Below are 21,074 nucleotides of genomic sequence, written 5' to 3' on the forward strand. Positions count from 1 at the left end.
TTTTCTTTATATGATATATATGCTGTATGTGCGGGAAGGGAGCTTGTCTGTACACTGCTTGCTATGTGTGGGGGAGGGAAGCTGTCGGACAAAGAGGGGTCCTGCAAACATCCAACTAATGGCCCCCCATATATATTACAGGAAGGTAGGTCAAACCCAAGGATTTTTGCTGGAGCAGCCGACCATGTGCTGTGTATGGGGCCATCTCCCCCACACATATAACCACATTCATGTATATGGGGTTGTCGGGATGTGTTGTGTGGACAAGCGTCCGGTCTAAAGCTAACTAGTGGATGGGCATCTGAGACTAAGGCAAGTTATCATCCAGAAAGTCATTCTCCAGCCTGCTGCAAAAATACCGGATAGAGAAAGGCTTTTATCACCTAAGCCAGATCTCACTGGTGGGGAAGCAAGAAGAAAAAAGGAGAAATGTAAAATAAGACACAAGTTCAGACAGTTGTCATCCAAAACTTTATCTGGTATCGACCAAGAAAATTACAATCAGTAAAAGTATAATCCACATTTAGGAAAAACACAGATGAGCTGCGGGACCATCGCTTCTTCTTCTGGGACTTTTTGGCGGACAGGTTGCTCTGCTGTCGGAGGCCTTTCTTGTTCTTGGACTTCTCCTTCATGTGGATTCTGAAGACTAGGAGGCTCTTGAGGGTCCATCTCTCCTGCCGGCAGCTCAGAGTGACTTGGAGATATGTTTCCTTCAGTCCAGGAAAGCAAGAGAGGAAAAAGATGAATGTGATGTAATAACAAGACAAAGCTAAAAAAAACATGTATAAAAAATCATGTAACTGCAAACTGCACAAAAATGACCCCAATAACATAAGTGCTGTAGCATTAAAGAACCTGCAAAACGAGTGGTGTGAAAAGACCTGGGACTTGTCAGAAATATGTAATGTTTTGTCTAAAATGACAAAAAAAAAGAAAAGATTCAAGGGATGAGCAGCATTTTATCACAGGTAAAAATATACAAATTTGTGACAAGTGACCGGTATTAAGTATTGTGGATGATAACCAGACGTTTATTTGTAATGAAGAGTTTAATGAACGTCTTGTATTTGGCCAATTGGAACCTTCCCGGAAATGTCTGCGCCGGTGATAAAATCTACTTACTAATAGAGTTCCCGACTGGACACAAAGAACTGCAGCTCATGGAGGAATGAAGCTTCTTTCCTTCTCAGCCAAGAACTTCTTATATCAGTCCCGTACGGCCTCTATCATGTGCTGATATCTAGCAGAAAGAGAAAAAATCAATTATAAACTAAATAAAATTTATTAAAGAAAAAAAAACCTCCTGCGAACATGAAGCATTTGTAGCAAAGCACAGCCATTATTTACAGAGCACAATTGTTTTACTTTATTCTATATTAGTGGCCGCTCTGTGCAAAAACTTGTGGGAAATTACTGCAGCACTAATATTGTCCGTCCAGAGAGCACCCAAGTATTCCCCAATTTCTGACTCCACCGCCCGATTGCCCCCACAAGCACAATGCTGCACCGCTGTCACCTGCCTGGTAAAGGCTCCTTTATAGGGTCCTTTCAGCTGTTGTTCACCAAGATGTGAAGTAATCCGAGTACAGGGTTTCCCATGTCTGAGTGCAGGGGTGGAGAGCAGAGAGGATCAGACAGGGACAGGCCCATACACAGACTGCTGGTATATAGAGGACAAATCTCACTGAACAGCAGCCACAAGAAGCTTCTGGATGGGGGCAGTGGGGGTGAGACAGCACTTCAGCAACGTGTTTGGGAGAGAAGGAAGAAAATAAGCAAATGAAGAAAATTTATTAAGTTCACAAGTCTGCAATGTGAGGAGGATAATTACATGAAGAAAACCCTCTAGGTGCAGCGTCCGCAACCGGAAAACCGCCCCAAGGTCCACCTGTGTCATCAGCGCCCCCCTGCTGGACCCCTAATCAGTTGTACTGCAGACTCTGATGATTGATAGTGACACTAGGTCAGCTCTTTCCCAATGGCGGCACTAGCTGACCATCCTGTGGATAGGACAGGTGCCGGATTATTCAATCCTTTCCCTCTTCCCCAACGTGAAGCAAACATCCCTCTGACCAGACAAACATCCCCCTGACCAGACAAACATCCCCCTGACCAGGCAAACATCCCCCTGACCAGGCAAACATCCCCCTGACCAGGCAAACATCCCTCTGACCAGGCAAACATCCCTCTGACCAGACAAACATCCCCATGACCAGGCAAACATCCCTCTGACCAGGCAAACATACAACCCCTTTTTTTCTTTCCCATTTTACTTGCTTTATTAATTTCACCTCCAACATTACTGACAACTCCAAGTTCAATAGTTTGATAGTCTCATCTCCTGCCTTTGTATGTGGAGGAGGCAATAAACAGCCGTATACATCCTAAACCTGTCACAAGGACTTTCTCTGCAACTCCCTACTCTCAGCTGTCCCCCTGTAACAATCCACCTTTTTCTCTTTCTCGCTCATACATTTCAGACACTTTATTAACATGTTAATCATATTTCCAAACTTACTGCATTCCACTTCATCTGATCATACATCACCGTTTAAAAGAATCACAATCACTTACTTGTCTGCTGCGGTAATTCTTGGATTGTTTTCTTGCTGTTGCTTGGTCTTATTTTGCTGTTTGCTGTCCTTAAACCACCATCTGCCGCACAGTGTCCACATCTTGTTCCACCGGGTCGCTCTTTTGATCCCTGCAACAACAGACACTATGCGAGTATGACTTCACATGTGACATTTCCAAGTCCCTTGACCATTGTGGTGCCAATGGAGTACCCCTTTTCTCGTTATCATGCCACCGAAGCACACCATTTCCCGCTAGCATGCCACCGTAGCACACCTTTTCCCGTTAGTACGCCACCGGGCACACCTATTCCCGTTAGCATGCCATCGGAGCACACCTATTCCCGTTAGCATGCCACCGGAGCACACCTTTACCATTAGCATGTGACCGCAGCACACCTTTACCGTTAGAATGCCACTGGAGCACACCTTTACCATTAGCATGCCACCGGAGCACACCTTTTCCCGTTGGCTTGCCACCGGAGCACGCCACTTTCCCGCTGGCTTGCCACCGAAGCACGCCACAGTCCCGTTGGCTTGCCACCGGAGCACGCCACAGTCCCGTTGGCTTGCCACCGGAGCACGCCACTTTCCCGTTGGCTTGCCACCGGAGCACGCCACTTTCCCGTTGGCTTGCCACCGGAGCACGCCACTTTCCCGTTGGCTTGCCACCGGAGCACGCCACTTTCCCGTTGGCTTGCCACCGGAGCACGCCACTTTCCCGTTGGCTTGCCACCGAAGCACGCCACTTTCCCGTTGGCTTGCCACCGGAGCACGCCACTTTCCCGTTGGCTTGCCACCGGAGCACGCCACTTTCCCGTTGGCTTGCCACCGGAGCACGCCACTTTCCCGTTGGCTTGCCACCGGAGCACGCCACTTTCCCGTTGGCTTGCCACCGGAGCACGCCACTTTCCCGTTGGCTTGCCACCGGAGCACGCCACAGTCCCGTTGGCTTGCCACCGGAGCACGCCACAGTCCCGTTGGCTTGCCACCGGAGCACGCCACTTTCCCGTTGGCTTGCCACCGGAACACGCCACTTTCTCGTTGGCTTGCCACCGGAGCACGCCACTTTCCCGTTGGCTTGCCACCGGAGCACGCCACTGTCCCGTTGGCTTGCCACCGGAGCACGCCACTGTCCCGTTGGCTTGCCACCGGAGCACGCCACTGTCCCGTTGGCTTGCCACCGGAGCACGCCACTGTCCCGTTGGCTTGCCACCGGAGCACGCCACTGTCCCGTTGGCTTGCCACCGGAGCACGCCACTGTCCCGTTGGCTTGCCACCGGAGCACGCCACTGTCCCGTTGGCTTGCCACCGGAGCACGCCACTTTCCCGTTGGCTTGCCACCGGAGTTACGCCACTTTCCCGTTGGCTTGCCACCGGAGCACGCCACAGTCCCGTTGGCTTGCCACCGGAGCACGCCACTTTCCCGTTGGCTTGCCACCGGAGCACGCCACTTTTCCGTTGGCTTGCCACCGGAGCACGCCACTTTCCCGTTGGCTTGCCACCGGAGCACGCCACTTTCCCGTTGGCTTGCCACCGGAGCACGCCACTTTCCCGTTGGCTTGCCACCGGAGCACGCCACTTTCCCGTTGGCTTGCCACCGGAGCACGCCACAGTCCCGTTGGCTTGCCACCGGAGCACGCCACAGTCCCGTTGGCTTGCCACCGGAGCACGCCACTTTCCCGTTGGCTTGCCACCGGAGCACGCCACTTTACCGTTGGCTTGCCACCGGAGCACGCCACTTTCCCGTTGGCTTGCCACCGGAGCACGCCACTTTCCCGTTGACTTGCCACCGGAGCACGCCACTTTCCCGTTGGCTTGCCACCGGAGCACGCCACTTTCCCGTTGGCTTGCCACCGGAGCACGCCACAGTCCCGTTGGCTTGCCACCGGAGCACGCCACTTTCCCGTTGGCTTGCCACCGGAGCACGCCACTTTCCCGTTGGCTTGCCACCGGAGCACGCCACTTTCCCGTTGGCTTGCCACCGGAGCACGCCACAGTCCCGTTGGCTTGCCACCGGAGCACGCCACAGTCCCGTTGGCTTGCCACCGGAGCACGCCACTTTCCCGTTGGCTTGCCACCGGAGCACGCCACTTTCCCGTTGGCTTGCCACCGGAGCACGCCACTTTCCCGTTGGCTTGCCACCGGAGCACGCCACTTTCCCGTTGGCTTGCCATCGGAGCACGCCACTTTCCCGTTGGCTTGCCACCGGAGCACGCCACTTTCCCGTTGGCTTGCCACCGGAGCACGCCACTTTCCCGTTGGCTTGCCACCGGAGCACGCCACAGTCCCGTTGGCTTGCCACCGGAGCACGCCACTTTCCCGTTGGCTTGCCACCGGAGCACGCCACTTTCCCGTTGGCTTGCCACCGGAGCACGCCACTTTCCCGTTGGCTTGCCACCGGAGCACGCCACTTTCCCGTTGGCTTGCCACCGGAGCACGCCACTTTCCCGCTGGCTTGCCACCGGAGCACGCCACTTTCCCGTTGGCTTGCCACCGGAGCACGCCACTTTCCCGTTGGCTTGCCACCGGAGCACGCCACTTTCCCGTTGGCTTGCCACCGGAGCACGCCACTTTCCCGTTGGCTTGCCACCGGAGCACGCCACTTTCCCGTTGGCTTGCCACCGGAGCACGCCACTTTCCCGTTGGCTTGCCACCGGAGCACGCCACTTTCCCGTTGGCTTGCCACCGGAGCACGCCACTTTCCCGTTGGCTTGGCCACCGGAGCACGCCACTGTCCCGTTGGCTTGCCACCGGAGCACGCCACTGTCCCGTTGGCTTGCCACCGGAGCACGCCACTGTCCCGTTGGCTTGCCACCGGAGCACGCCACTGTCCCGTTGGCTTGCCATCGGAGCACGCCACTGTCCCGTTGGCTTGCCACCGGAGCACGCCACTTTCCCGTTGGCTTGCCACCGGAGCACGCCACTTTCCCGTTGGCTTGCCACCGGAGCACGCCACTTTCCCGTTGGCTTGCCACCGGAGCACGCCACAGTCCCGTTGGCTTGCCACCGGAGCACGCCACTTTCCCGTTGGCTTGCCACCGGAGCACGCCACTTTCCCGTTGGCTTGCCACCGGAGCACGCCACTTTCCCGCTGGCTTGCCACCGGAGCACGCCACTTTCCCGTTGGCTTGCCACCGGAGCACGCCACTTTCCCGTTGGCTTGCCACCGGAGCACGCCACTTTCCCGTTGGCTTGCCACCAGAGCACGCCACTTTCCCGTTGGCTTGCCATCGAAGCACGCCACTTTCCCGTTGGCTTGCCACCGGAGCACGCCACTTTCCCGTTGGCTTGCCACCGGAGCACGCCACTTTCCCGTTGGCTTGCCACCGGAGCACGCCACTTTCCCGTTGGCTTGCCACCGGAGCATGCCACTTTCCCGTTGGCTTGCCACCGGAGCACGCCACTTTCCCGTTGGCTTGCCACCGGAGCACGCCACTTTCCCGCTGGCTCGCCACCGGAGCACGCCACTTTCCCGTTGGCTTGCCACCGGAGCACGCCACTTTCCCGTTGGCTTGCCACCGGAGCACGCCACTTTCCCGTTGGCTTGCCACCGGAGCACGCCACTTTCCCGTTGGCTTGCCACCGGAGCACGCCACAGTCCCGTTGGCTTGCCACCGGAGCACGCCACTTTCCCGTTGGCTTGCCACCGGAGCACGCCACTTTACCGTTGGCTTGCCACCGGAGCACGCCACTTTCCCGTTGGCTTGCCACCGGAGCACGCCACTTTCCCGTTGGCTTGCCACCGGAGCACGCCACTTTCCCGTTGGCTTGCCACCGGAGCACGCCACAGTCCCGTTGGCTTGCCACCGGAGCACGCCACTTTCCCGTTGGCTTGCCACCGGAGCACGCCACTTTCCCGTTGGCTTGCCACCGGAGCACGCCACTTTCCCGTTGGCTTGCCACCGGAGCACGCCACTTTCCCGTTGGCTTGCCACCGGAGCACGCCACTTTCCCGTTGGCTTGCCACCGGAGCACGCCACTTTCCCGTTGGCTTGCCACCGGAGCACGCCACTTTCCCGTTGGCTTGCCACCGGAGCACGCCACAGTCCCGTTGGCTTGCCACCGGAGCACGCCACTTTCCCGTTGGCTTGCCACCGGAGGACGCCACTTTCCCGTTGGCTTGCCACCGGAGCACGCCACTTTCCCGTTGGCTTGCCACCGGAGCACGCCACTTTCCCGTTGGCTTGCCACCGGAGCACGCCACTTTCCCGCTGGCTTGCCACCGGAGCACGCCACTTTCCCGCTGGCTTGCCACCGGAGCACGCCACTTTCCCGTTGGCTTGCCACCGGAGCACGCCACTTTCCCGTTGGCTTGCCACCGGAGCACGCCACTTTCCCGTTGGCTTGCCACCGGAGCACGCCACTTTCCCGCTGGCTTGCCACCGGAGCACGCCACTTTCCCGCTGGCTTGCCACCGGAGCACGCCACTTTCCCGCTGGCTTGCCACCGGAGCACGCCACTTTCCCGTTGGCGTGCCACCGGAGCACGCCACTTTCCCGTTGGCTTGCCACCGGAGCACGCCACTTTCCCGTTGGCTTGCCACCGGAGCACGCCACTTTCCCGTTGGCTTGCCACCGGAGCACGCCACAGTCCCGTTGGCTTGCCACCGGAGCACGCCACTTTCCCGTTGGCTTGCCACCGGAGCACGCCACTTTCCCGTTGGCTTGCCACCGGAGCACGCCACTTTCCCGTTGGCTTGCCACCGGAGCACGCCACTTTCCCGTTGGCTTGCCACCGGAGCACGCCACTTTCCCGTTGGCTTGCCACCGGAGCACGCCACTTTCCCGTTGGCTTGCCACCGGAGCACGCCACTTTCCCGTTGGCTTGCCACCGGAGCACGCCACTTTCCCGTTGGCTTGCCACCGGAGCACGCCACAGTCCCGTTGGCTTGCCACCGGAGCACGCCACAGTCCCGTTGGCTTGCCACCGGAGCACGCCACAGTCCCGTTGGCTTGCCACCGGAGCACGCCACTTTCCCGTTGGCTTGCCACCGGAGCACGCCACTTTCCCGTTGGCTTGCCACCAGAGCACGCCACTTTCCCGTTGGCTTGCCACCGGAGCACGCCACTTTCCCGTTGGCTTGCCACCGGAGCACGCCACTTTTCCCGTTGGCTTGCCACCGGAGCACGCCACTTTCCCGTTGGCTTGCCACCGGAGCACGCCACTTTCCCGTTGGCTTGCCACCGGAGCACGCCACTTTCCCGTTGGCTTGCCACCGGAGCACGCCACTTTCCCGTTGGCTTGCCACCGGAGCACGCCACTGTCCCGTTGGCTTGCCACCGGAGCACGCCACTGTCCCGTTGGCTTGCCACCGGAGCACGCCACTTTCCCGTTGGCTTGCCACCGGAGCACGCCACTTTCCCGTTGGCTTGCCACCGGAGCACGCCACTTTCCCGTTGGCTTGCCACCGGAGCACGACACAGTCCCGTTGGCTTGCCACCGGAGCACGCCACTTTCCCGTTGGCTTGCCACCGGAGCACGCCACTTTCCCGTTGGCTTGCCACCAGAGCACGCCACTTTCCCGTTGGCTTGCCACCGGAGCACGCCACTTTCCCGTTGGCTTGCCACCGGAGCACGCCACTTTCCCGTTGGCTTGCCACCGGAGCACGCCACTTTCCCGTTGGCTTGCCACCGGAGCACGCCACAGTCCCGTTGGCTTGCCACCGGAGCACGCCACAGTCCCGTTGGCTTGCCACCGGAGCACGCCACTTTCCCGTTGGCTTGCCACCGGAGCACGCCACTTTCCCGTTGGCTTGCCACCGGAGCACGCCACTTTCCCGTTGGCTTGCCACCGGAGCACGCCACTTTCCCGTTGGCTTGCCACCGGAGCACGCCACTTTTCCGTTGGCTTGCCACCGGAGCACGCCACTTTCCCGTTGGCTTGCCACCGGAGCACGCCACTTTCCCGTTGGCTTGCCACCGGAGCACGCCACTTTCCCGTTGGCTTGCTACCGGAGCACGCCACTTTCCCGTTAACTTGCCACCGGAGCACGCCACTTTCCCATTGGCTTGCCACCGGAGCACGCCACTGTCCCGTTGGCTTGCCACCGGTGCACGCCACAGTCCCGTTGGCTTGCCACCGGAGCACGCCACAGTCCCGTTGGCTTGCCACCGGAGCACGCCACAGTCCCGTTGGCTTGCCACCGGAGCAAGCCACTTTCCCGTTGGCTTGCCACCGGAGCACGCCACTTTCCCGTTGGCTTGCCACCGGAGCACGCCACTTTCCCGTTGGCTTGCCACCGGAGCACGCCACTTTCCCGTTGGCTTGCCACCGGAGCACGCCACTTTCCCGTTGGCTTGCCACCGGAGCACGCCACTTTCCCGTTGGCTTGCCACCGGAGCACGCCACTTTCCCGTTGGCTTGCCACCGGAGCACGCCACAGTCCCGTTGGCTTGCCACCGGAGCACGCCACAGTCCCGTTGGCTTGCCACCGGAGCATGCCACTTTCCCGTTGGCTTGCCACCGGAGCACGCCACTTTCCCGTTGGCTTGCCACCGGAGCACGCCACTTTCCCGTTGGCTTGCCACCGGAGCACGCCACTTTCCCGTTGGCTTGCCACCGGAGCACGCCACTTTTCCGTTGGCTTGCCACCGGAGCACGCCACTTTCCCGTTGGCTTGCCACCGGAGCACGCCACTTTCCCGTTGGCTTGCTACCGGAGCACGCCACTTTCCCGTTAACTTGCCACCGGAGCACGCCACTTTCCCGTTGGCTTGCCACCGGAGCACGCCACTGTCCCGTTGGCTTGCCACCGGAGCACGCCACAGTCCCGTTGGCTTGCCACCGGAGCACTCCACAGTCCCGTTGGCTTGCCACCGGAGCACGCCACAGTCCCGTTGGCTTGCCACCGGAGCAAGCCACTTTCCCGTTGGCTTGCCACCGGAGCAAGCCACTTTCCCGTTGGCTTGCCACCGGAGCACGCCACTTTCCCGTTGGCTTGCCACCGGAGCACGCCACTTTCCCGTTGGCTTGCCACCGGAGCACGCCACTTTCCCGTTGGCTTGCCACCGGAGCACGCCACTTTCCCGTTGGCTTGCCACCGGAGCACGCCACTTTCCCGTTGGCTTGCCACCGGAGCACGCCACTTTCCCGTTGGCTTGCCACCGGAGCACGCCACAGTCCCGTTGGCTTGCCACCGGAGCACGCCACAGTCCCGTTGGCTTGCCACCGGAGCACGCCACTTTCCCGTTGGCTTGCCACCGGAGCACGCCACTTTCCCGTTGGCTTGCCACCGGAGCACGCCACTTTCCCGTTGGCTTGCCACCGGAGCACGCCACTTTCCCGTTGGCTTGCCACCGGAGCACGCCACTTTCCCGTTGGCTTGCCACCGGAGCACGCCACTTTCCCGTTGGCTTGCCACCGGAGCACGCCACTTTCCCATTGGCTTGCCACCGGAGCACGCCACTTTCCCGTTGGCTTGCCACCGGAGCACGCCACTTTCCCGTTGGCTTGCCACCGGAGCACGCCACTTTCCCGTTGGCTTGCCACCGGAGCACGCCACTTTCCCGTTGGCTTGCCACCGGAGCACGCCACAGTCCCGTTGGCTTGCCACCGGAGCACGCCACAGTCCCGTTGGCTTGCCACCGGAGCACGCCACTTTTCCGTTGGCTTGCCACCGGAGCACGCCACTTTCCCGTTGGCTTGCCACCGGAGCACGCCACTTTCCCGTTGGCTTGCCACCGGAGCACGCCACTGTCCCGTTGGCTTGCCACCGGAGCACGCCACTGTCCCGTTGGCTTGCCACCGGAGCACGCCACTGTCCCGTTGGCTTGCCACCGGAGCACGCCACTGTCCCGTTGGCTTGCCACCGGAGCACGCCACTTTCCCGTTGGCTTGCCACCGGAGCACGCCACTTTCCCGTTGGCTTGCCACCGGAGCACGCCACTTTCCCGTTGGCTTGCCACCGGAGCACGACACAGTCCCGTTGGCTTGCCACCGGAGCACGCCACTTTCCCGTTGGCTTGCCACCGGAGCACGCCACTTTCCCGTTGGCTTGCCACCGGAGCACGCCACTTTCCCGTTGGCTTGCCACCGGAGCACGCCACTTTCCCGTTGGCTTGCCACCGGAGCACGCCACTTTCCCGTTGGCTTGCCACCGGAGCACGCCACTTTCCCGTTGGCTTGCCACCGGAGCACGCCACAGTCCCGTTGGCTTGCCACCAGAGCATGCCACTTTCCCGTTGGCTTGCCACCGGAGCACGCCACTTTCCCGTTGGCTTGCCACCGGAGCACGCCACTTTCCCGTTGGCTTGCCACCGGAGCACGCCACTTTCCCGTTGGCTTGCCACCGGAGCACGCCACTTTTCCGTTGGCTTGCCACCGGAGCACGCCACTTTCCCGTTGGCTTGCCACCAGAGCACGCCACTTTCCCGTTGGCTTGCCACCGGAGCACGCCACTTTCCCGTTGGCTTGCTACCGGAGCACGCCACTTTCCCGTTAACTTGCCACCGGAGCACGCCACTTTCCCGTTGGCTTGCCACCGGAGCACGCCACTGTCCCGTTGGCTTGCCACCGGAGCACGCCACAGTCCCGTTGGCTTGCCACCGGAGCACGCCACAGTCCCGTTGGCTTGCCACCGGAGCACGCCACAGTCCCGTTGGCTTGCCACCGGAGCACGCCACAGTCCCGTTGGCTTGCCACCGGAGCAAGCCACTTTCCCGTTGGCTTGCCACCGGAGCACGCCACTTTCCCGTTGGCTTGCCACCGGAGCACGCCACTTTCCCGTTGGCTTGCCACCGGAGCACGCCACTTTCCCGTTGGCTTGCCACCGGAGCACGCCCCTTTTCCCGTTGGCTTGCCACCGGAGCACGCCACTTTCCCGTTGGCTTGCCACCGGAGCACGCCACTTTCCCGTTGGCTTGCCACCGGAGCACGCCACTTTCCCGTTTTCTTGCCACCGGAGCACACCACTTTCCCGTTGGCTTGCCACCGGAGCACGCCACAGTCCCGTTGGCTTGCCACCGGAGCACGCCACAGTCCCGTTGGCTTGCCACCGGAGCACGCCACAGTCCCGTTGGCTTGCCACCGGAGCACGCCACTTTCCCGTTGGCTTGCCACCGGAGCACGCCACTTTCTCGTTGGCTTGCCACCGGAGCACGCCACTTTCCCGTTGGCTTGCCACCGGAGCACGCCACTGTCCCGTTGGCTTGCCACCGGAGCACGCCACTGTCCCGTTGGCTTGCCACCGGAGCACGCCACTGTCCCGTTGGCTTGCCACCGGAGCACGCCACTGTCCCGTTGGCTTGCCACCGGAGCACGCCACTTTCCCGTTGGCTTGCCACCGGAGCACGCCACTTTCCCGTTGGCTTGCCACCGGAGCACGCCACTTTCCCGTTGGCTTGCCACCGGAGCACGCCATAGTCCCGTTGGCTTGCCACCGGAGCACGCCACTTTCCCGTTGGCTTGCCACCGGAGCACGCCACTTTCCCGTTGGCTTACCACCGGAGCACGCCACTTTCCCGTTGGCTTGCCACCGGAGCACGCCACTTTCCCGTTGGCTTGCCACCGGAGCACGCCACTTTCCCGTTGGCTTGCCACCGGAGCACGCCACAGTCCCGTTGGCTTGCCACCGGAGCACGCCACAGTCCCGTTGGCTTGACACCGGAGCACGCCACTTTCCCGTTGGCTTGCCACCGGAGCACGCCACTTTACCGTTGGCTTGCCACCGGAGCACGCCACTTTCCCGTTGGCTTGCCACCGGAGCACGCCACAGTCCCGTTGGCTTGCCACCGGAGCACGCCACAGTCCCGTTGGCTTGCCACCGGAGCACGCCACTTTCCCGTTGGCTTGCCACCGGAACACGCCACTTTCTCGTTGGCTTGCCACCGGAGCACGCCACTTTCCCGTTGGCTTGCCACCGGAGCACGCCACTGTCCCGTTGGCTTGCCACCGGAGCACGCCACTGTCCCGTTGGCTTGCCACCGGAGCACGCCACTGTCCCGTTGGCTTGCCACCGGAGCACGCCACTGTCCCGTTGGCTTGCCACCGGAGCACGCCACTGTCCCGTTGGCTTGTCACCGGAGCACGCCACTGTCCCGTTGGCTTGCCACCGGAGCACGCCACTTTCCCGTTGGCTTGCCACCGGAGCACGCCACTTTCCCGTTGGCTTGCCACCGGAGCACGCCACTTTCCCGTTGGCTTGCCACCGGAGCACGCCACTTTCCCGTTGGCTTGCCACCGGAGCACGCCACTTTCCCGCTGGCTTGCCACCGGAGCACGCCACTTTCCCGCTGGCTTGCCACCGGAGCACGCCACTTTCCCGTTGGCTTGCCACCGGAGCACGCCACTTTCCCGTTGGCTTGCCACCGGAGCACGCCACTTTCCCGTTGGCTTGCCACCGGAGCACGCCACTTTCCCGCTGGCTTGCCACCGGAGCACGCCACTTTCCCGCTGGCTTGCCACCGGAGCACGCCACTTTCCCGCTGGCTTGCCACCGGAGCACGCCACTTTCCCGTTGGCGTGCCACCGGAGCACGCCACTTTCCCGTTGGCTTGCCACCGGAGCACGCCACTTTCCCGTTGGCTTGCCACCGGAGCACGCCACTTTCCCGTTGGCTTGCCACCGGAGCACGCCACAGTCCCGTTGGCTTGCCACCGGAGCACGCCACTTTCCCGTTGGCTTGCCACCGGAGCACGCCACTTTCCCGTTGGCTTGCCACCGGAGCACGCCACTTTCCCGTTGGCTTGCCACCGGAGCACGCCACTTTCCCGTTGGCTTGCCACCGGAGCACGCCACTTTCCCGTTGGCTTGCCACCGGAGCACGCCACTTTCCCGTTGGCTTGCCACCGGAGCACGCCACTTTCCCGTTGGCTTGCCACCGGAGCACGCCACTTTCCCGTTGGCTTCCCACCGGAGCACGCCACTTTCCCGCTGGCTTGCCACCGGAGCACGCCACTTTCCCGCTGGCTTGCCACCGGAGCACGCCACTTTCCCGTTGGCTTGCCACCGGAGCACGCCACTTTCCCGTTGGCCTGCCACCGGAGCACGCCACTTTCCCGTTGGCTTGCCACCGGAGCACGCCACTTTCCCGTTGGCTTGCCACCGGAGCACGCCACTTTCCCGTTGGCTTGCCACCGGAGCACGCCACTTTCCCGTTGGCTTGCCACCGGAGCACGCCACAGTCCCGTTGGCTTGCCTCCGGAGCACGCCACTTTCCCGTTGGCTTGCCACCGGAGCACGCCACTTTCCCGTTGGCTTGCCACCGGAGCATGCCACTTTCCCGTTGGCTTGCCACCGGAGCACGCCACTTTCCCGTTGGCTTGCCACCGGAGCACGCCACTTTCCCGCTGGCTCGCCACCGGAGCACGCCACTTTCCCGTTGGCTTGCCACCGGAGCACGCCACTTTCCCGTTAGCTTGCCACCGGAGCACGCCACTTTCCCGTTGGCTTGCCACCGGAGCACGCCACTTTCCCGTTGGCTTGCCACCGGAGCACGCCACAGTCCCGTTGGCTTGCCACCGGAGCACGCCACAGTCCCGTTGGCTTGCCACCGGAGCACGCCACTTTCCCGTTGGCTTGCCACCGGAACACGCCACTTTCTCGTTGGCTTGCCACCGGAGCACGCCTCTTTCCCGTTGGCTTGCCACCGGAGCACGCCACTGTCCCGTTGGCTTGCCACCGGAGAACGCCACTGTCCCGTTGGCTTGCCACCGGAGCACGCCACTGTCCCGTTGGCTTGCCACCGGAGCACGCCACTGTCCCGTTGGCTTGCCACCGGAGCACGCCACTGTCCCGTTGGCTTGCCACCGGAGCACGCCACTGTCCCGTTGGCTTGCCACCGGAGCACGCCACTGTCCCGTTGGCTTGCCACCGGAGCACGCCACTTTCCCGTTGGCTTGCCACCGGAGCACGCCACTTTCCCGTTGGCTTGCCACCGAAGCACGCCACTTTCCCGTTGGCTTGCCACCGGAGCACGCCACAGTCCCGTTGGCTTGCCACCGGAGCACGCCACTTTCCCGTTGGCTTGCCACCGGAGCACGCCACTTTCCCGTTGGCTTGCCACCGGAGCACGCCACTTTCCCGTTGGCTTGCCACCGAAGCACGCCACTTTCCCGTTGGCTTGCCACCGGAGCACGCCACTTTCCTGTTGGCTTGCCACCGGAGCACGCCACAGTCCCGTTGGCTTGCCACCGGAGCACGCCACAGTCCCGTTGGCTTGCCACCGGAGCACGCCACTTTCCCGTTGGCTTGCCACCGGAGCACGCCACTTTACCGTTGGCTTGCCACCGGAGCACGCCACTTTCCCGTTGGCTTGCCACCGGAGCACGCCACTTTCCCGTTGGCTTGCCACCGGAGCACGCCATAGTCCCGTTGGCTTGCCACCGGAGCACGCCACTTTCCCGTTGGCTTGCCACCGGAGCACGCCACTTTCCCGTTGGCTTGCCACCGGAGCACGCCACTTTCCCGTTGGCTTGCCACCGGAGCACGCCACTTTCCCGTTGGCTTGCCACCGGAGCACGCCATAGTCCCGTTGGCTTGCCACCGGAGCACGCCACTTTCCCGTTGGCTTGCCACCGGAGCACGCCACTTTCCCGTTGGCTTGCCACCGGAGCACGCCACTTTCCCGTTGGCTTGCCACCGGAGCACGCCACTTTCCCGTTGGCTTGCCACCGGAGCACGCCACTTTCCCGTTGGCTTGCCACCGTAGCACGCCACTTTCCCGTTGGCTTGCCACCGGAGCACGCCACTTTCCCGTTGGCTTGCCACCGGAGCACGCCACAGTCCCGTTGGCTTGCCACCGGAGCACGCCACTTTCCCGTTGGCTTGCCACCGGAGCACGCCACTTTCCCGTTGGCTTGCCACCGGAGCACGCCACTTTCCCGTTGGCTTGCCACCGGAGCACGCCACTTTCCCGTTGGCTTGCCACCGGAGCACGCCACTTTCCCGCTGGCTTGCCACCGGAGCACGCCACTTTCCCGCTGGCTTGCCACCGGAGGCCACTTTCCCGTTGGCTTGCCACCGGAGCACGCCACTTTCCCGTTGGCTTGCCACCGGAGCACGCCACTTTCCCGTTGGCTTGCCACCGGAGCACGCCACTTTCCCGCTGGCTTGCCACCGGAGCACGCCACTTTCCCGCTGGCTTGCCACCGGAGCACGCCACTTTCCCGCTGGCTTGCCACCGGAGCACGCCACTTTCCCGTTGGCGTGCCACCGGAGCACGCCACTTTCCCGTTGGCTTGCCACCGGAGCACGCCACTTTCCCGTTGGCTTGCCACCGGAGCACGCCACTTTCCCGTTGGCTTGCCACCGGAGCACGCCACAGTCCCGTTGGCTTGCCACCGGAGCACGCCACTTTCCCGTTGGCTTGCCACCGGAGCACGCCACTTTCCCGTTGGCTTGCCACCGGAGCACGCCACTTTCCCGTTGGCTTGCCACCGGAGCACGCCACTTTCCCGTTGGCTTGCCACCGGAGCACGCCACTTTCCCGTTGGCTTGCCACCGGAGCACGCCACTTTCCCGTTGGCTTGCCACCGGAGCACGCCACTTTCCCGTTGGCTTGCCACCGGAGCACGCCACTTTCCCGTTGGCTTGCCACCGGAGCACGCCACTTTCCCGTTGGCTTCCCACCGGAGCACGCCACTTTCCCGCTGGCTTGCCACCGGAGCACGCCACTTTCCCGCTGGCTTGCCACCGGAGCACGCCACTTTCCCGTTGGCTTGCCACCGGAGCACGCCACTTTCCCGTTGGCCTGCCACCGGAGCACGCCACTTTCCCGTTGGCTTGCCACCGGAGCACGCCACTTTCCCGTTGGCTTGCCACCGGAGCACGCCACTTTCCCGTTGGCTTGCCACCGGAGCACGCCACTTTCCCGTTGGCTTGCCACCGGAGCACGCCACAGTCCCGTTGGCTTGCCTCCGGAGCACGCCACTTTCCCGTTGGCTTGCCACCGGAGCACGCCACTTTCCCGTTGGCTTGCCACCGGAGCACGCCACTTTCCCGTTGGCTTGCCACCGGAGCACGCCACTTTCCCGCTGGCTTGCCACCGGAGCATGCCACTTTTCCGCTGGCTTGCCACTGGAGCACGCCACTTTCCCGTTGGCTTGCCATCGGAGCACGCCACTTTCCCGTTGGCTTGCCACCGGAGCACGCCACTTTCCCGTTGGCTTGCCACCGGAGCACGCCACTTTCCCGTTGGCTTGCCACCGGAGCACGCCACTTTCCCGTTGGCTTGCCACCGGAGCACGCCACTTTCCCGTTGGCTTGCCACCGGAGCACGCCACTTTCCCGTTGGCTTGCCACCGGAGCACGCCACAGTTCCGTTGGCTTGCCACCGGAGCACGCCACTTTCCCGTTGGCTTGCCACCGGAGCACGCCACTTTCCCGTTGGCTTGCCACCGGAGCACGCCACTTTCCCGTTGGCTTGCCACCGGAGCACGCCACTTTCCCGTTGGCTTGCCACCGGAGCACGCCACTTTCCCGTTGGCTTGCCACCGGAGCACGCCACTTTCCCGTTGGCTTGCCACCGGAGCACGCCACTTTCCCGTTGGCTTGCCACCGGAGCACGCCACTTTCCCGTTGGCTTGCCACCGGAGCACGCCACTTTCCCGTTGGCTTGCCACCGGAGCACGCCACTTTCCCGTTGGCTTGCCACCGGAGCACGCCACTTTCCCGTTGGCTTGCCACCGGAGCACGCCACAGTCCCGTTGGCTTGCCACCGGAGCACGCCACAGTCCCGTTGGCTTGCCACCGGAGCACGCCACAGTCCCGTTGGCTTGCCACCGGAGCACGCCACTTTCCCGTTGGCTTGCCACCGGAGCACGCCACTTTCCCGTTGGCTTGCCACCGGAGCACGCCACTTTCCCGTTGGCTTGCCACCGGAGCACGCCACTTTCCCGTTGGCTTGCCACCGGAGCACGCCACTTTTCCCGTTGGCTTGCCACCGGAGCACGCCACTTTCCCGTTGGCTTGCCACCGGAGCACGCCACTTTCCCGTTGGCTTGCCACCGGAGCACGCCACTTTCCCGTTGGCTTGCCACCGGAGCACGCCACTTTCCCGTTGGCTTGCCACCGGAGCACGCCACAGTCCCGTTGGCTTGCCACCGGAGCACGCCACAGTCCCGTTGGCTTGCCACCGGAGCACGCCACTTTCCCGCTGGCTTGCCACCGGAGCACGCCACTTTCCCGTTGGCTTGCCACCGGAGCACGCCACTTTCCCGTTGGCTTGCCACCGGAGCACGCCACTGTCCCGTTGGCTTGCCACCGGAGCACGCCACTGTCCCGTTGGCTTGCCACCGGAGCACGCCACTGTCCCGTTGGCTTGCCACCGGAGCACGCCACTTTCCCGTTGGCTTGCCACCGGAGCACGCCACTTTCCCGTTGGCTTGCCACCGGAGCACGCCACTTTCCCGTTGGCTTGCCACCGGAGCACGACACAGTCCCGTTGGCTTGCCACCGGAGCACGCCACTTTCCCGTTGGCTTGCCACCGGAGCACGCCACTTTCCCGTTGGCTTGCCACCGGAGCACGCCACTTTCCCGTTGGCTTGCCACCGGAGCACGCCACTTTCCCGTTGGCTTGCCACCGGAGCACGCCACTTTCCCGTTGGCTTGCCACCGGAGCACGCCACTTTCCCGTTGGCTTGCCACCGGAGCACGCCACTTTCCCGTTGGCTTGCTACCGGAGCACGCCACTTTCCCGTTAACTTGCCACCGGAGCACGCCACTTTCCCGTTGGCTTGCCACCGGAGCACGCCACTGTCCCGTTGGCTTGCCACCGGAGCACGCCACAGTCCCGTTGGCTTGCCACCGGAGCGCGCCACTTTCCCGTTGGCTTGCCACCGGAGCACGCCACTTTCCCGTTGGCTTGCCACCGGAGCACGCCACTTTCCCGTTGGCTTCCCACCGGAGCACGCCACTTTCCCGCTGGCTTGCCACCGGAGCACGCCACTTTCCCGCTGGCTTGCCACCGGAGCACGCCACTTTCCCGTTGGCTTGCCACCGGAGCACGCCACTTTCCCGTTGGCCTGCCACCGGAGCACGCCACTTTCCCGTTGGCCTGCCACCGGAGCACGCCACTTTCCCGTTGGCTTGCCACCGGAGCACGCCACTTTCCCGTTGGCTTGCCACCGGAGCACGCCACTTTCCCGTTGGCTTGCCACCGGAGCACGCCACTTTCCCGTTGGCTTGCCACCGGAGCACGCCACAGTCCCGTTGGCTTGCCTCCGGAGCACGCCACTTTCCCGTTGGCTTGCCACCGGAGCACGCCACTTTCCCGTTGGCTTGCCACCGGAGCACGCCACTTTCCCGTTGGCTTGCCACCGGAGCACGCCACTTTCCCGCTGGCTTGCCACCGGAGCACGCCACTTTTCCGCTGGCTTGCCACCGGAGCACGCCACTTTCCCGTTGGCTTGCCACCGGAGCACGCCACTTTCCCGTTGGCTTGCCACCGGAGCACGCCACTTTCCCGTTGGCTTGCCACCGGAGCACGCCACTTTCCCGTTGGCTTGCCACCGGAGCACGCCACTTTCCCGTTGGCTTGCCACCGGAGCACGCCACTTTCCCGTTGGCTTGCCACCGGAGCACGCCACTTTCCCGTTGGCTTGCCACCGGAGCACGCCACAGTTCCGTTGGCTTGCCACCGGAGCACGCCACTTTCCCGTTGGCTTGCCACCGGAGCACGCCACTTTCCCGTTGGCTTGCCACCGGAGCACGCCACTTTCCCGTTGGCTTGCCACCGGAGCACGCCACTTTCCCGTTGGCTTGCCACCGGAGCACGCCACTTTCCCGTTGGCTTGCCACCGGAGCACGCCACTTTCCCGTTGGCTTGCCACCGGAGCACGCCACTTTCCCGTTGGCTTGCCACCGGAGCACGCCACTTTCCCGTTGGCTTGCCACCGGAGCACGCCACTTTCCCGTTGGCTTGCCACCGGAGCACGCCACTTTCCCGTTGGCTTGCCACCGGAGCACGCCACTTTCCCGTTGGCTTGCCACCGGAGCACGCCACAGTCCCGTTGGCTTGCCACCGGAGCACGCCACAGTCCCGTTGGCTTGCCACCGGAGCACGCCACAGTCCCGTTGGCTTGCCACCGGAGCACGCCACTTTCCCGTTGGCTTGCCACCGGAGCACGCCACTTTCCCGTTGGCTTGCCACCGGAGCACGCCACTTTCCCGTTGGCTTGCCACCGGAGCACGCCACTTTCCCGTTGGCTTGCCACCGGAGCACGCCACTTTTCCCGTTGGCTTGCCACCGGAGCACGCCACTTTTCCCGTTGGCTTGCCACCGGAGCACGCCACTTTCCCGTTGGCTTGCCACCGGAGCACGCCACTTTCCCGTTGGCTTGCCACCGGAGCACGCCACTTTCCCGTTGGCTTGCCACCGGAGCACGCCACAGTCCCGTTGGCTTGCCACCGGAGCACGCCACAGTCCCGTTGGCTTGCCACCGGAGCACGCCACTTTCCCGCTGGCTTGCCACCGGAGCACGCCACTTTCCCGTTGACTTGCCACCGGAGCACGCCACTTTCCCATTGGCTTGCCACCGGAGCACGCCACTGTCCCGTTGGCTTGCCACCGGAGCACGCCACTGTCCCGTTGGCTTGCCACCGGAGCACGCCACTGTCCCGTTGGCTTGCCACCGGAGCACGCCACTTTCCCGTTGGCTTGCCACCGGAGCACGCCACTTTCCCGTTGGCTTGCCACCGGAGCACGCCACTTTCCCGTTGGCTTGCCACCGGAGCACGACACAGTCCCGTTGGCTTGCCACCGGAGCACGCCACTTTCCCGTTGGCTTGCCACCGGAGCACGCCACTTTCCCGTTGGCTTGCCACCGGAGCACGCCACTTTCCCGTTGGCTTGCCACCGGAGCACGCCACTTTCCCATTGGCTTGCCACCGGAGCACGCCACTGTCCCGTTGGCTTGCCACCGGAGCACGCCACTGTCCCGTTGGCTTGCCACCGGAGCACGCCACAGTCCCGTTGGCTTGCCACCGGAGCACGCCACAGTCCCGTTGGCTTGCCACCGGAGCACGCCACAGTCCCGTTGGCTTGCCACCGGAGCAAGCCACTTTCCCGTTGGCTTGCCACCGGAGCACGCCACTTTCCCGTTGGCTTGCCACCGGAGCACGCCACTTTCCCGTTGGCTTGCCACCGGAGCACGCCACTTTCCCGTTGGCTTGCCACCGGAGCACGCCACTTTCCCGTTGGCTTGCCACCGGAGCACGCCACTTTCCCGTTGGCTTGCCACCGGAGCACGCCACTTTCCCGTTGGCTTGCCACCGGAGCACGCCACAGTCCCGTTGGCTTGCCACCGGAGCACGCCACAGTCCCGTTGGCTTGCCACCGGAGCACGCCACAGTCCCGTTGGCTTGCCACCGGAGCACGCCACTTTCCCGTTGGCTTGCCACCGGAGCACGCCACTTTCCCGTTGGCTTGCCACCGGAGCACGCCACTTTCCCGTTGGCTTGCCACCGGAGCACGCCACTTTCCCGTTGGCTTGCCACCGGAGCACGCCACTTTTCCCGTTGGCTTGCCACCGGAGCACGCCACTTTCCCGTTGGCTTGC

This window comes from Phyllobates terribilis, unplaced genomic scaffold, assembly GCF_046119375.1.
Source record: "Phyllobates terribilis strain yellow unplaced genomic scaffold, ASM4611937v1 Scaffold_272__1_contigs__length_2551015, whole genome shotgun sequence".
Lineage (NCBI taxonomy): Eukaryota > Metazoa > Chordata > Amphibia > Anura > Dendrobatidae > Phyllobates > Phyllobates terribilis.